This window comes from Bos taurus, chromosome 13 (assembly GCF_002263795.3).
Source record: "Bos taurus isolate L1 Dominette 01449 registration number 42190680 breed Hereford chromosome 13, ARS-UCD2.0, whole genome shotgun sequence".
NCBI classification, from domain to species: Eukaryota; Metazoa; Chordata; class Mammalia; order Artiodactyla; family Bovidae; genus Bos; species Bos taurus.
The window spans coordinates 15,639,633-15,652,797 of record NC_037340.1 but is presented as its reverse complement, the minus strand read 5'-3'; the positions used below and the strand labels follow the sequence as shown (position 1 = coordinate 15,652,797).

Sequence of the window (13,165 nt, the reverse complement as noted above, 5' to 3'; positions counted from 1 at the left end):
GGCCCACTGGCTTAGTTGCTCTGCAGTGTGTGGGATCTTCCCAGATCGGGGATCGCTCCCACCGTGTCTCTTGCACTGGCAGGCAAATTCTTTCCCCCTGAGCCACTAGGGAAGCCTGAGAACTTTGTTTTATGCTATGCAATTCTTGCCTTCCAGTTCTTTTTTTGGCATCATGTGCCGGTATGGATTTTCAGTATTGATTACTATGTAATTTCCTTCATAACATTCTTCTCATCTTGCTTTTATTTCTGAAAGAGGTACTAGCCCTGTTGAACTGCTAGCAGTGACTGCTCACTCATTTTCTGTTCTCTGAAGAGTTTCCGTGTCCGGCTACCCACTCCTGGAAAATCTGTTAGCACTCACCTATCATTTGTCTGACCCTGGTGGGGTTTGCTTTGTTTTGTCTTATGGGACTCTTTCAAATGACTGAGTCGTCTTTCCTCAACTGACAATTCTGCATTCTTATTTCTTCTTGAGTCACTCTGGGAAAATTATATTTCTACCATTTTATGTTTTCCACTTGTGTCTCTTTTCTGTTCTTTTTTTCTCTGCTCTTATTTATTACTATTTGAATTCTTTGTTTTCCAAGTTCCCTAGTGGCCCACGGGTTAAGGCTTGACTTTATCACCACTGTGGCTTGGGTTCGCTCCCTGGTCAGGGAGCTAGAGCCCTGCAAACTGCATCGGCAAAAAAAAAAAAAGTAGAATCTGTGCGTGTATAAAATCTCTTAAAAAGGTACACACACACATGAATTGCTTATTTTCCTTATTCATTGTTTTAAAAATGGAAATAAATAGAATATAAAACTTAGAATGCACAATAGTTCCATAAGAAGATTATGTATTATTGTGAACATTTTGTTTCAGTGATTCACAAGTAGGTTTTTGTTGGTTTGTTTTTTCGTTTTTGCAGTCTAAGATGTTTGAAAGATGTCGTTCTAGGGAAAGTCTTTGGTAGTGAACCATTTCAGTTTTTGTTGATTTAAAAGTACCTTCATTTCACTTTTGTTTTCGATCATTTTGCTGCCAGATTCCAGGAGGTTAGTCAGTTTCTCTTGGAGTCTGAAGCTCTTCTTGCTCTGTGTTCTGGCTTTCCTTGTTGTTGTGATGTTCACTGTCACTGCTTTTCAGGCCTTTTCTTTATCTTTGCTGTTTTGCAGTTTCACTCTGATGCATATGTTTATTTTTTCTTTATTTTGCTGTTTTACATTGAGCTTGGGGATTCACGTCTTTTATCATTTGAAATATTCTCAATCATTCTTGCTTTGGGTATTTCCTCTCCTCCGTGTTGTCTGTCCTTTTGCTCCTCTGTTTAGATTTATATTAGACTTTTCCACCTCTCCTCTGTTTTTCATAACTTCTCTTTTAAGATTTCTGCATTTTAGATAATTTCTTCAACATATCACCTCATTTACTAATTCACTCTTTGTGTCTAATACAGTTTAACTCAATCATTGATATTTTAATTGAAAACCACTATGTTTTCATTTATAAAATTCCATTTGATCCATTTGTACATTTGACCATTTTAACAGTCTCTTGCCAGTTTTTAAAATCTTCTAGTTTTTTAAATATCTCATTCATAGATTTTCCAGATTTTGTCTCATAATTCCAATATCTGCAGACTTACCGTCTGATTCTGAATCTAAACCTAAACCTGGTTTTGTTGTTTCTGTTGATTATCACTGATGGTGGCTTGTTTTTGTGTGTGTTTGGCAGTTAATGATTTTGAGTTCATGTTTGCTTGCTCATCCCAGCTGCATAAATTGGGGATGCTTTCCTTCATAGAGAGTTTACATTCACTTTTGTTGGGAGACTGTGGGAAATTGGACTATTTTTGTTTTATTTGCATCCTCATAGAAATATGGAATCTTGGCTCAAGCTCTCCCACTCTGTAAAGGGCCAAAACTTATTATTCAGTTCCTAGAACTGACGTGAGGATTTGTTCTCAGAGCAGTCTAGCTTTCTATTTCTACTTTTGGTTTCAGCTCATTATTACTTGTTAATGATTTTATTTATTTATTTTTGGCTGTGTTGGGTCTTCTCTAAGTGTGGTGAGCTGGGGCTACTCTCGAGCTGCAGTACTCAGGCTTCTAATTGCAGTGGCTTCTCTTACTGTGGAGCACAGGCTCTAGGGCAAACAGGCTTCAGTAGCTGTGGCTCCCAGGCTCCAGAGCTCAGTAGTTGCAGTACACAGGTTTAGTTGGTTAAAGGCATGTAGAATCTTCCCCGACCAGGGATCAAACTCATGTCTTTTGCATTGGCAGGCGAATTCTTTACCACAGAGCCACCAGGGAAGCCCCACTATAATTTTGTTTGTTTGGAGAGTTCTCTTGTCTTTAAGCCCAGCAATATATTACAAAATATGTTTCTTAGAATTTATCTGGGATTTAGTAAACGATGGATTAGGAGGAACTTTCCAAAAATGTGGTCTCCCATACTGTTAGAAGCAGAAGTTTGACAACTATGTTTTGGTGATGTTGGTAATAATTGTTCCGTTAGAAAGAGCAATAGCAATCTTATCCTATTTGTACGGCGTCAGTTAGTTTCACAACATCTCTGTTACAGGCAGACATTTTATAAATATAGATGTTATTACCCAAGATATTTAGAGTCTTTCTAATTCATATAAATGGTTAGAGTCAGAACCAGGGTGAAAGCCTAGATTTCTGACTTCTATTTTGTTGATTAGGAAAAAATATAACCTGTGTTGAAGTTTCTTGTCTTTTTCACTTCAGTTTTCCTGTAAACTAAATCATGATATTGAGGGCTTAAGAACAAGCCACCAAGTTCATCAAGTCTCTGAATACCACAAGACTAGGAAACATTGTTCCAGAAGACTCCCGGAAAAGTATGTTCACAAGTTTCTCCAGCAAGCTATTTTAGAACCTAATAATTCTTCTGTAATGACTTCCTTTACTTCACTTGGTTTCTTCCTGTTGAATTATATGTTCATTTCCTGTCCTTTTCTTCATCGCTGTCTATGTTACATTTCCTTTTTTCATGATAATCACCTCTGAACTTATTCAGTATCATTGAATATACATTGATTCCATGAAACAAAATTGTGGTCTGAATACATGCCTCAGTTTTCTCTTCTTTGGAATAAAGATATACTCAGTTTACTTATTGTTAGAGATATTGTTTGCCAACCTCGTGAGCCATTTTGGTCATTCTTTTCTGTATATTCTTGAGTATTTCTACATGTCCTATAAGTTAAGAAAGTCTTTTAGGTTGCTGAAGGCCAAGTTTTTCTGGACCATAGTTTTCTAATTTCAAGCCTAGAAAAGAACTGGAAATTACCTCAGCCCCGAGCTGGCCCTTCTTTCCTACACTAAGTGTCTAATTGATTGGGCCAGTGGTTAACGGTTCTTTTCTAGTGCATTCATTTTAAAATTAATTAATTTGGCCATATCAGATCTCAGTTGTAGCATGTGCGATCTTCTACTTCGAGGCATGGAGTCTCTATTAGTGGGGCTCAGTAGGTGCTACGCACAGGCTTAGTTGCTTCATGGGATGTGGGATCTTAGTTCCCTGACTGGGGATTGAACCTGTGTCCCTGGCATTGCAAGGCAGATTCTTAACCACTGGACCACCAGGGAAGTTCCTGAGTGTACTCTTGAAAAACTCTCTTCTGCATTTTTTTCTTCACTAGTGGAATAGATACTTTTAATTTGGGCTGATAAATCCAGTCAAAAGAAAGTCAGTGATTTCAATATCCATTAACATGTATCACAGAATAAACATGTTCTATCAAATTCTGGCTTATGTGCTAATATTTTCCTTTGTAAATATTAAACTTGGCTCAGAAAATTACAGCAACAATAAAAATAGCAACAACAAAATCTCACTTAAACCAACCATGAGGACTAATTTGTCAAAAAAATATATTTAGATTCAGAAAGAAAAAATCATCTGAGGCAGTTTGCAACTTAACTTTCAAACTCTCCTTCTCATCATAATATCTGTTCTAGATGTACTTGTTAAATTCAAATATACATTGTTCTATTTGCTGTCTAGGTACAAGATGATTTGTGAAACTGAATCAGATCTTGTTTTCTGCCCTATATGTCAGTTGAATGTAATATTATTGGAATCAACCCAACTGTTCTTATATTAAAAAAAGAAAAAAACTGGAGCGTTTGTGCTTTGGTTATGTTACTTTCATTGCTTCTTGCATTTCTAGACAGATTTTCAAATTTCCTCCACCCCAGGCTGACTGGCATCACAATGGTTTTCATTGTCAAAAGTGTGCCGGGGTGTCATGCTACTCATGCTAGAAATTGAGCCTCTGGAGATCTGTTTCTGAAGACATGGGTGTTCTCATAGAATCTATCCTGACTTCCAACACTGCCTGCCCCAGATTTGTAGTTATCTGTGAGGCAGATACCATATATATGTTATCAGACAGGTCATTTGCCTACAAAGGTCCATATAGTCAAAGCTATGGCTTTTCCAGTATTAATGTATGGAGGTGAGAGTTGGAACATAAAGAAAGCTGAGCACCAAAGAATTGATGCTTTTAAACTGTGGTGCTGGAGAAGACTCTTGAGAGTTCCCTGGACAGCAAGAAGACAAGCCAATAATCCTAAAGGAAATCAGTCCTGAATATTCATTGGAAGGGCTGATGCTGAAGTTGAAGCTCCAATACTTTGGCCACTTGCTGGGAACAGCCTGCTCTTTGGAAAAGACCTTAATGCTGGGGAAGATTGAAGGTAAAAGGAGAAGGGGATAGGAGAGTATACAATGGTTGGATGGCATCACCAACTCAGTGGACATGAATTTGAGCAAACTCCAGCAGGTAGTGGAGGACAGGGAAGCCTGGCATGCTGCAATCCACGAGGTCACAAAGAGTCGGACACAACCCTAGTGAACAAACAAGGAACAACAGCAGGTCATTGGTTAAATGTCACTCTTGGTGGGATTCTTTGAAGGTCTGCACTTTGTAATATGCAACATCTCCTTGTCACAGTTTTGGCATCCCCAAGTAAAAAATAAAATAGAACCAAAGTCAGCCACTGTTTGAAACTGAGCTGGCAACCAGTTAGCTATCAATAAGTCAATGAAGGATATAAAGAGGAAAAGGACAAAGACGAAAAAAATTGGGTCGATCGGAGGAGGCCATCTGGGAGAACAAGGAAGGTGATTCAAATCAATCTTATTTGAAAGCAAGAGTTTCCCTAGAGTTTTCAAACACCCTTCAGTTGGCTGGAGCAAATCAGCAGATGGTGTTTGTAAAAATAAATATGGCCTATGAAATGGAGTTTAGATGGAGATACGGAATCTAGGAAGGCTTTATCTGAGATGTACTATCTGAGGAAGTCTTGGGGCACAGGTAGGATTTGGAAGATGAAGGCACAGGGCTGTGAAAGAAGGGGGCAAGGACATTCAAGGTAGAAGCAATGGCTCGAGATTCAGACATCACGGAGCTGCTGCATAGTGAGTAGAGCAAGCATTTGGGTTTAGCTAGAAAGTAGAATTCATGTCTGGCAGAGGTCAGAGATGGTGGTTAGCTCACAGGTAATGGGGCCTGGGTTTGGTAGGCAGAGGGAGACCCTGAAAAGCTTTGATGAGCCAGAGAGATGGCCAGAACTTGGCTTTAGGAAGACTAGGATCACAGAGGTTTTGTTATACAGACTTGCTAGCTTTTGTAAAGACAAACTCCAAGCTTTCAAATACCATTGCTACTGCTAAGTCACTTCAGTCGTGTCCGACTCTGTGCGACCCCATAGACGGCAGCCCACCAGGCTCCCCCGTCCCTGGGATTCTCCAGGCAAGAACACTGGAGTGGGTTGCCATTTTCTTCTCCAATGCATGAAAGTGAAAAGTGAAAGTGAAGTCGCTCAGTCGTGTCCGACCCTTAGCATGGACTGCAGCCTACCAGGCTCCTCTGTCCATGGGATTTTCCAGGCAGAGTACTGGAGTGGGGTGCCATTGTCTTCTCCGTCAAATACCATTAGAGACTCTTTTTAGCCTTGGACTGTAGAGACAAAGTCAGGGTTGGGTTGATGAGACCTGGATGTCAGTGGTAGATGCTGGACCCTGGGTAAGAGGATCCTTCCTTGAGTGAGATCTGGTCTTTAATCTTGGAGGAGGGCATCTACTGAGGCTATTGTCAGCTCTTCTTACAAAGATCAGAGAACCAGACTCCCCTGTTGCCCGTGTTTCTACATGACCTTTCTTAGTGTGGCTTTTTATTTTTGACTTTGGCTTGAATTCTGATCTTGACTGTGTGTATTTTTTCTCTTCAGGCTCAGACTCTGCTGTCTTGGGTCCTGAAAGCCTTTGCTCACTTTTGGATCACAAGGCCTTTATCCCAGGTCCCATTTTATGCAACGTGTGCTCAGTTGCTCAGTCTTACATGACTCATTGCAACCCCATGGACTGCAGCACGCCAGGCTTCCTTGTCCTTCACTATCTCTCAGAGTTTACTCAAACTCATGTCCATTGATTCAGTGATTCCATCTCATCCTTTGTCACCCCTTTTTCCTACTGCCTTCTGTCTTTCCCAGCATCAGGAGTTGGCTCTTCAAGTTAGGTGGTCAAGGTATTGGAGCTTCAGCATGAGTCCTTCCAATGAATATTCAGGGTTGATTTCCTTTACGATTGACTAGTTTGATCTCCTTGCTGTCCAAGGGACTCTCAAGGGTCTTCTCCAGCCGTTAGGGGCTCTTTATTCACTTCTGAAGCTTGTGAGTGAGAAAATTGACAAATTACTTTCTACCCCTACAAATGCTTTAGTCAAAAATGAAAGACACTTTGAAGAAAGCGTTTAGATTCTACGGATGAATCCTCAGCTTTTCTGTTGCCGCTTCTGGAAACCCAAGAATTCAGTGTTTACCTTAGAGAAGGATGATTAAAGTTCCGACTTAGATATAATCACTTTCTTCAAGATTCGTGTGTTGATACCTTACTCTTCGGGGTTTTCCTCAATGTTTCCATGTAAGTTACCTATCTGTCCCTTCTCCTCTGACCTCTATACACTGGAGAGAAGTAAAACGTCTTGTATTAGCATAACTTTAAAACCTGACAGGTAGTATTTAGACATTGATTTATGGCTACAGTCCTACGTAAGTTTCCATCCCTGTCCACACATCTTAGAGATCCCAATGAATGCCGCAGATGCACATTTTTTAATGGATGTGAACTTAACCATTAATGTAACATCACTGGTTTAATGCAGATACTTTTGTTAAATGACATTATAATTACCAGTCACCGGCAAACCTCAAAAAGGTTGGAAGGTTGGATTCAGTTAAACACCCGAGAGCTGAGATGCTTATCTGAAGTTTACCCCTTGAGTTGAGCAAGTCCAGGCTGGAAAGTGCTCAAGACCTTTCTGATACTCGCGTTAGTAATTCTGTTTTTCTGTGTCTCCCTGTCAGCATTTCTATGTTTCATCCTTGACCTATTGATGACGTAAAATATAACACGAAAAAGATAAAAGTCATCTCCATCAAATCGAGCCAAATAAAATTTTCACAAGATGCTGAGAACAGGTAAACATCCTAAGTTGCATGAGAAATGCTACCTTCTTAGAATGCTAGGAAATATTCTGCCTATCTCCTTCTCCTTGACTCTTGTTTGAAGGGTTTATTGCTACAGAATTTTCTAGTAGTTTTCCCTGACATCAGATTGGGGGTGGGGGGAATTGCTCAAGATGACTCAGATGAATCATATTTGAAAACAAGTCTTTTTTTTTTTTGTTTCCTAGAAAAAGCATTAATATGTAAACCCTTTCAGTATGCTGGGGCAAGCCAGCAGGTTGTGTACTTTAAAAAAATAATTAAAATACTTTCAACACCATGTGTTTTGTGTTTAGCTTAGGAAGCCATTGCATTGGTGGTGGTTTTCCTAGTTTTACACTCCTCTAAATGACCTTCTTTGTCCTTTTCTTGTCTTTTGCATCATAAAAAGATTTTGTGAAGAGGAAGAACTTCAGTTTCTTGGATACCTGGAAAAGTGACATAGAAAAATGTCCTTTGTCAACGGCTGCAGTTTGGTGATTTTTACTTCCTGTATGAAATCAAGACTTTGGGGTCTGTATGCAGCCTTGAATCACTCGGGGCCATGCATTGCTTGATCCTCTGCATGCCAATCATGGTCTTGTAGTGAAAATACTGCATCTTGAGGTCCCAGTATAAAGGAAGTTAAAATTAAAAGAAGATCAACTTAGGAATGTTGCCATTATTTCTGGGAAGTTTTAGCCTCCATTGAATTCCAGTCTTCCTGAGTTGGAGAAGTGTCTCGGTCCCACATCTTGTGAGGCAAGTTTTTGAGCATCCAAGTGTATTAATTTCTCTTCTCATGTAAAAGGATGAAGCTGGATATGTTTGATTCATTATCACAAGTATACTTTGAATAGCCTTCGTGTGCTTACATTGTGTGAGTAACAAGGGTAGCGGGGGAGGAGGAGAGGAACAAAAAGATCATCAACCCATTGATGCAATAAATCAAGTAACGCCACATTTTCTGGAGTAACACAATTATTACAAGAGCCAATCACACAAGCCAAGTTATCATATTCCTTTACTGAGTTTTTACTCTGGGAAACCACATTGCCTTTATTTCGAGCCACATTTTAAAAGCTTTTTGAGAGGCCTGTCAATACTGATATAATTTTAAAAAGTAATAGGTGACCACTGAAATGAAAATGTTGGCATGAACTTAGAACCCATGTGTAATTTTGACCTCGGTAGAAAAGAATAGATACATGTATATATACAGCTGAATCACTTTGCTGTACACTTGAAACTAAGTGTTTTTACATTGTTCATAATTACACAACAATAGAAAATTAAAATAAAAAATAAAATAAAGGCACAATCAATAAGATAAAGCCAAATAAAAAAAGTTTAGAGGAAATTCTTAGATAAACACAGGTTTTAAATTCAGAATATTATAATATACCTATTCTAATAATGACTCCAAAAAGAAAGCAACATGTGGGATTTGTGTCTTGAATTTCAATAAAAAGCCATAAAAAAAAAAAAAAATCCCAAACAGGTTTTAATCCCCTAACATAGGGTCTAGCACATAATATTATTATTGTTAAAGCTTTATCTACTTATTCCCACCATACTATTGCTTGATTTCTGTAACCTGAGCCCCATTTTGTTTCCAGAGATTTTCCTGGACTAGGCCTTGCTGGCCTCTCTCTGTCCTTAGAGACAGCGGGTTCCTGCCTTGTAAGACATTAGGGCAACACTGACTAAAGAGTTTGGCTTTTGCATCTTGCAGCCAAAGTTCATCAGGTCATCAAAGATATCCTAATTGGTTATGCATATCAACAAGAGCCACTCACAGTATTTCCAGAATGTTGGCTTACATAATCCACTGGGCACATGGCATCTTTATTAACAAGAAGACAACAGATTCCTTTAGACCTCTACCACTCTTAACCGGATTAGTTAATGGGGATCCTCTCCACCAAAGACAGGACAATCCAGAAGCCACTGTCCATCTGGAGTGTGTTCGCACTATGGTGATGTCTGAGCGTCGCTCTCTTGGGTGAGGTAGTAAATGAGGGGAAGGTAAGTCTGGTTCCTTTTCTGGTTGAGCATCTTTGTTTTCTGTGGCAGGGTTTAAAAGCGTATTCAGTCATGCACCCAAGGAGGGTTTTTCCATCATTTAAAAAGAGCTCATTAGACACTGCAAATTGACACAGTACAAACAACACTGAGAGGGTCTGGGTTCCCACATAAATTAGCTCGGTTTGTGCAAGATGAAAAATGCTTTGGCCCCAACTGCCAGCCCTACAAACACAGCCAAGCTTGGAGAAAAAACAAGGTGTGCCACTGTGTCTCTTACATCACCAGCAGTCATAAAAGTGCTGTAATTAAAACGTAGCTGACAATTTGCTTAATGATGTGCAAGGCAGAGAACCCAAGGGGGCTCCCACATGGGGTTGGCTGTGGTCTCTGCCTTTTCAGTGGGAGCAGTAGCTGGCATCTCCTTCACTTGAGAACATGGTGACTAACCTGAGAAGCCGGTGGGGTGGATGGGGGAGCCAGGCCAGCTGTTTTAAATCATCAAGACCATTTTCACAATAATGAGTTTGTGTGAGTGAGAAGATACTTAAGGTGTTCTGGAACCATCCGTTTATAATGAGCTAGGTTGCACTGAAGAAAATTACCCCATTCCCCACAATATCACTTAGCCCAATTAACAACTTAATTAGTTCATAATAATAATATGAGGTAGGACTTCTAATTCTGTCTTCTCACTTCAGAATGACTATTATTATATAAGAAAATACTCTTTTTAAAATTTGTGAGCCACGAAGCCTCAATAAGAACTGACGCAATGCTCTGAGTCTGGATCTCTGGATAAACTCTTTGACCCCTTTTCTTCCACAGACTCACCTTTGATCTTCACCCTGTCCCTTGACCCCATCATTTTTTTTTTTTGATCTGTAAAATTAGAAAGCCAACTGCATGTACAGATGATTTAAATTTCATTCCTAATAAGCACTATATGCTTGAAAAATTTAGAAACATTCTATATAGATTTAGGATGTATCTAGATGGTTAACGATTGGAATACACGATGGTACTCAACGTTTCTTGAATTTTTCTTTAATAATTTAAAGATATATTTGCTTAAGTATGCTTATGCTAAAAAAATTATTGAACTACCAGAAGACATTTTCCTAACACAAACTGTTAACCATTCAAGCTAAAAAGTTTATATCCATGCCGTTTCTAAACGCCAGCCTACCATTAATTCATAGACAAACCCTCTGTCTATATCTTTATAAATTTTCAAATTGAACTACTTCTAATAATTCTTTTCTCTAGTTAACTAGCCAGAAAGTAAGGAAAAAGGGGAACTTTAATGTAAACAAGGCCTCTTCCACCATATAAGGGAAGGTTTAAAAGTTAAAATCAATACTTAATAATACGAAGAGACAAATAGGCAATTCTCAGAATCTGGCATTCATTTTCTTCCTTCCTCTACTACAAACTTCCAAATTATTTTGTTCATTTATCAAAATAAACTTCTTTTATTTGGAGTCAAAACTACTGGAGTGCTTTTTTTGGTTTTGTTAGTGTGGATTTCTTAGGAGTGTTCATTTGACTTCAAAAGCTCACGAACTACTTTGTTCAGGTGGCTCTTGAGATATTACACCTTGAACCATACCCTGTACTGAGCTTCCACTGTAAAATATGTGCCAAGGTAATTAACCTGCTTCCACTCTCCTCTATTAAGTGGCGAAATAAAATGGAGTTTTGTTCAATCCAAGAACTAGAGTCATATCTGCTGAGATTCAAAACAGCTTTATGTGTGAAGATCAAAAGAACATTATTGGGACTTTGTTCCACACCCTGAAAATAGTGGTAAATGGTATGCTTTGCTCTTTTAGTCACCAAGTCATGTCCAATGCTTTTGCGACCCCATGGACTGTAGCCCACCAGGCTCTTCTGTTCATGGGATTTTGCAGGCAAGAATACTGGAGTGGGTTGCCATTTCCTTCTCCAGGGCATCTTTGACAACCTGGGGATTGAATCCATGTTTTCTGCATTGGTAGGTGGATTCTTTACCACTGAGCCACCAGGGAAGCCCAAAAATGGCATGTCTAAGGGCAAAATGATACCCAATCCCAGAAGACCAGAAATGGCCCACATTCTGTTCCCTTATGTAATACCATGGGATCTTAACAAAACAGCCACTCCAGTGCTTTTATTTCTTTATTTTGCTTCTGCCTTACGGTCCAACAGTCTACTTACTAAGTCATTTGATTTCCCAGCTGCACTGCTAGAAATAAATGGATGAAGAAGAAAACTTTTCTTGGCAAGGTATTTGATGTGTTGTCTTCTCTAAGGCCCTTCCTGATGTAGTTACTGAGAAATGGCATCAGCAGAGTCAGTCTCAGAGCGAGCTGCTTTCCTTACCAGCACTCCACTGCCCAGGTGCCTAATATTTAATTTAAGTGGAAGATCATAAAATAAGCACAGACCATTGGCTTGCAGGGATACTGGGACCACATTTGTTTCTGATTATTGAAAGGAGAAAACTTTGAGAGGTTAATAGAAACCAATTGATTTTTTCTTTTTTTTTTTATCATATAGCTAACAAATGTAAGCCATAGATCTGCATTTTGTCATTTGCAGGGGATTTATTGATAAAATAAAGGACCCCAGAAATAAAATATATGGGTTCTCTACCTAGGTATTCCTTTGAAGGAGGAAAATCAGATTTATGAATCTAGGGTCAGTTTCTACTTAGCTGGAAAAAAAATTGCTTGCAGAATATTCTCTCTTCTTTCTTTCATTTGTTCATTGGTTTGTCCCTTCTTTCCTTCCCTCCGTCCTTCTCTTCCACACCCCCTTGCCCCTCCTTCTCATGCTCTTTGCCACCCTTCCTTCACTCCCTCTCCCTCTCTTTCCTTTCTTTGTAATGCTGTCTCTCTTCCTGTCCAACACTGTTTTACTCAAACTGTAAGTCTGTGGTGTGTGCCGTCCACGGGTCAGACGCCATTTTGATGAACTCCCTCTGTCCCCTCCGTGGGTGAACAACTCTCTTGATTCTGCTTTTAGTGCCTCTAATAGCTGGATCTTCCTTCAAATCTATGTAAAATGTTCCTCTCAGCTTCCACTACAGGTTTCTCTAGCAAATAGCACGTTTCAGTTCAGGGGACAATGATGCTCTGACGTGGCTGGTATTTGCCCAGGTGGGAAGGGCAAGATATTTCTCACATTTGGAAATTCAATAAGGAGTTTATCAAACACCCCCATATTCAGCCCTGTTCATATGTTGTTTTGTGTTGAGTTTCTCCAAGGGGAAGAAACCTTCCTTCGTGAATCTTCCATCTTCTTCATTTTTCACTTTCCTTGGAGGACCTCCAGTGAAGTTCTGATGGGCCTTGCTTCTGCTTTTCTTTGGGGGACTGGTGAGGTCATAGGCCAAGGAGGAGGCATTTTGGAAGAGATGTGTTGAGGTGTCTTCACATGGCTCCTTGGGAACATGAAGTAATTCGGCAAGTGAGGAACCTTTGACAGCATAACTGGGGGATGAGTCAGGATCAAAATAATGACTTTGGAGGCCAAATAAGAGAGGGGATTGAAGCCCTCAGGTTCCTTCAGGGCAAGGGGAATGTAGGTATAAGGTCACCCAAGAAGTTCCTGAGTCAGAGTATAGGGTTGAAAAGGTTTTGTGATCCCTCC

At 39.6% G+C, this 13,165-nt stretch overlaps 1 long non-coding RNA gene across 1 annotated transcript; it reads left to right on the top strand.

Moving 5' to 3' along the window:
* Positions 1–4,932: 4,932 nt before the first annotated feature.
* Positions 4,933–8,468, top strand: LOC104973714 (uncharacterized). The gene is made up of 4 exons (XR_009496817.1): positions 4,933–5,141; positions 6,741–6,941; positions 7,385–7,498; positions 7,917–8,468. It is a non-coding gene; the product is annotated as an uncharacterized lncRNA (long non-coding RNA).
* Positions 8,469–13,165: the final 4,697 nt, after the last annotated feature.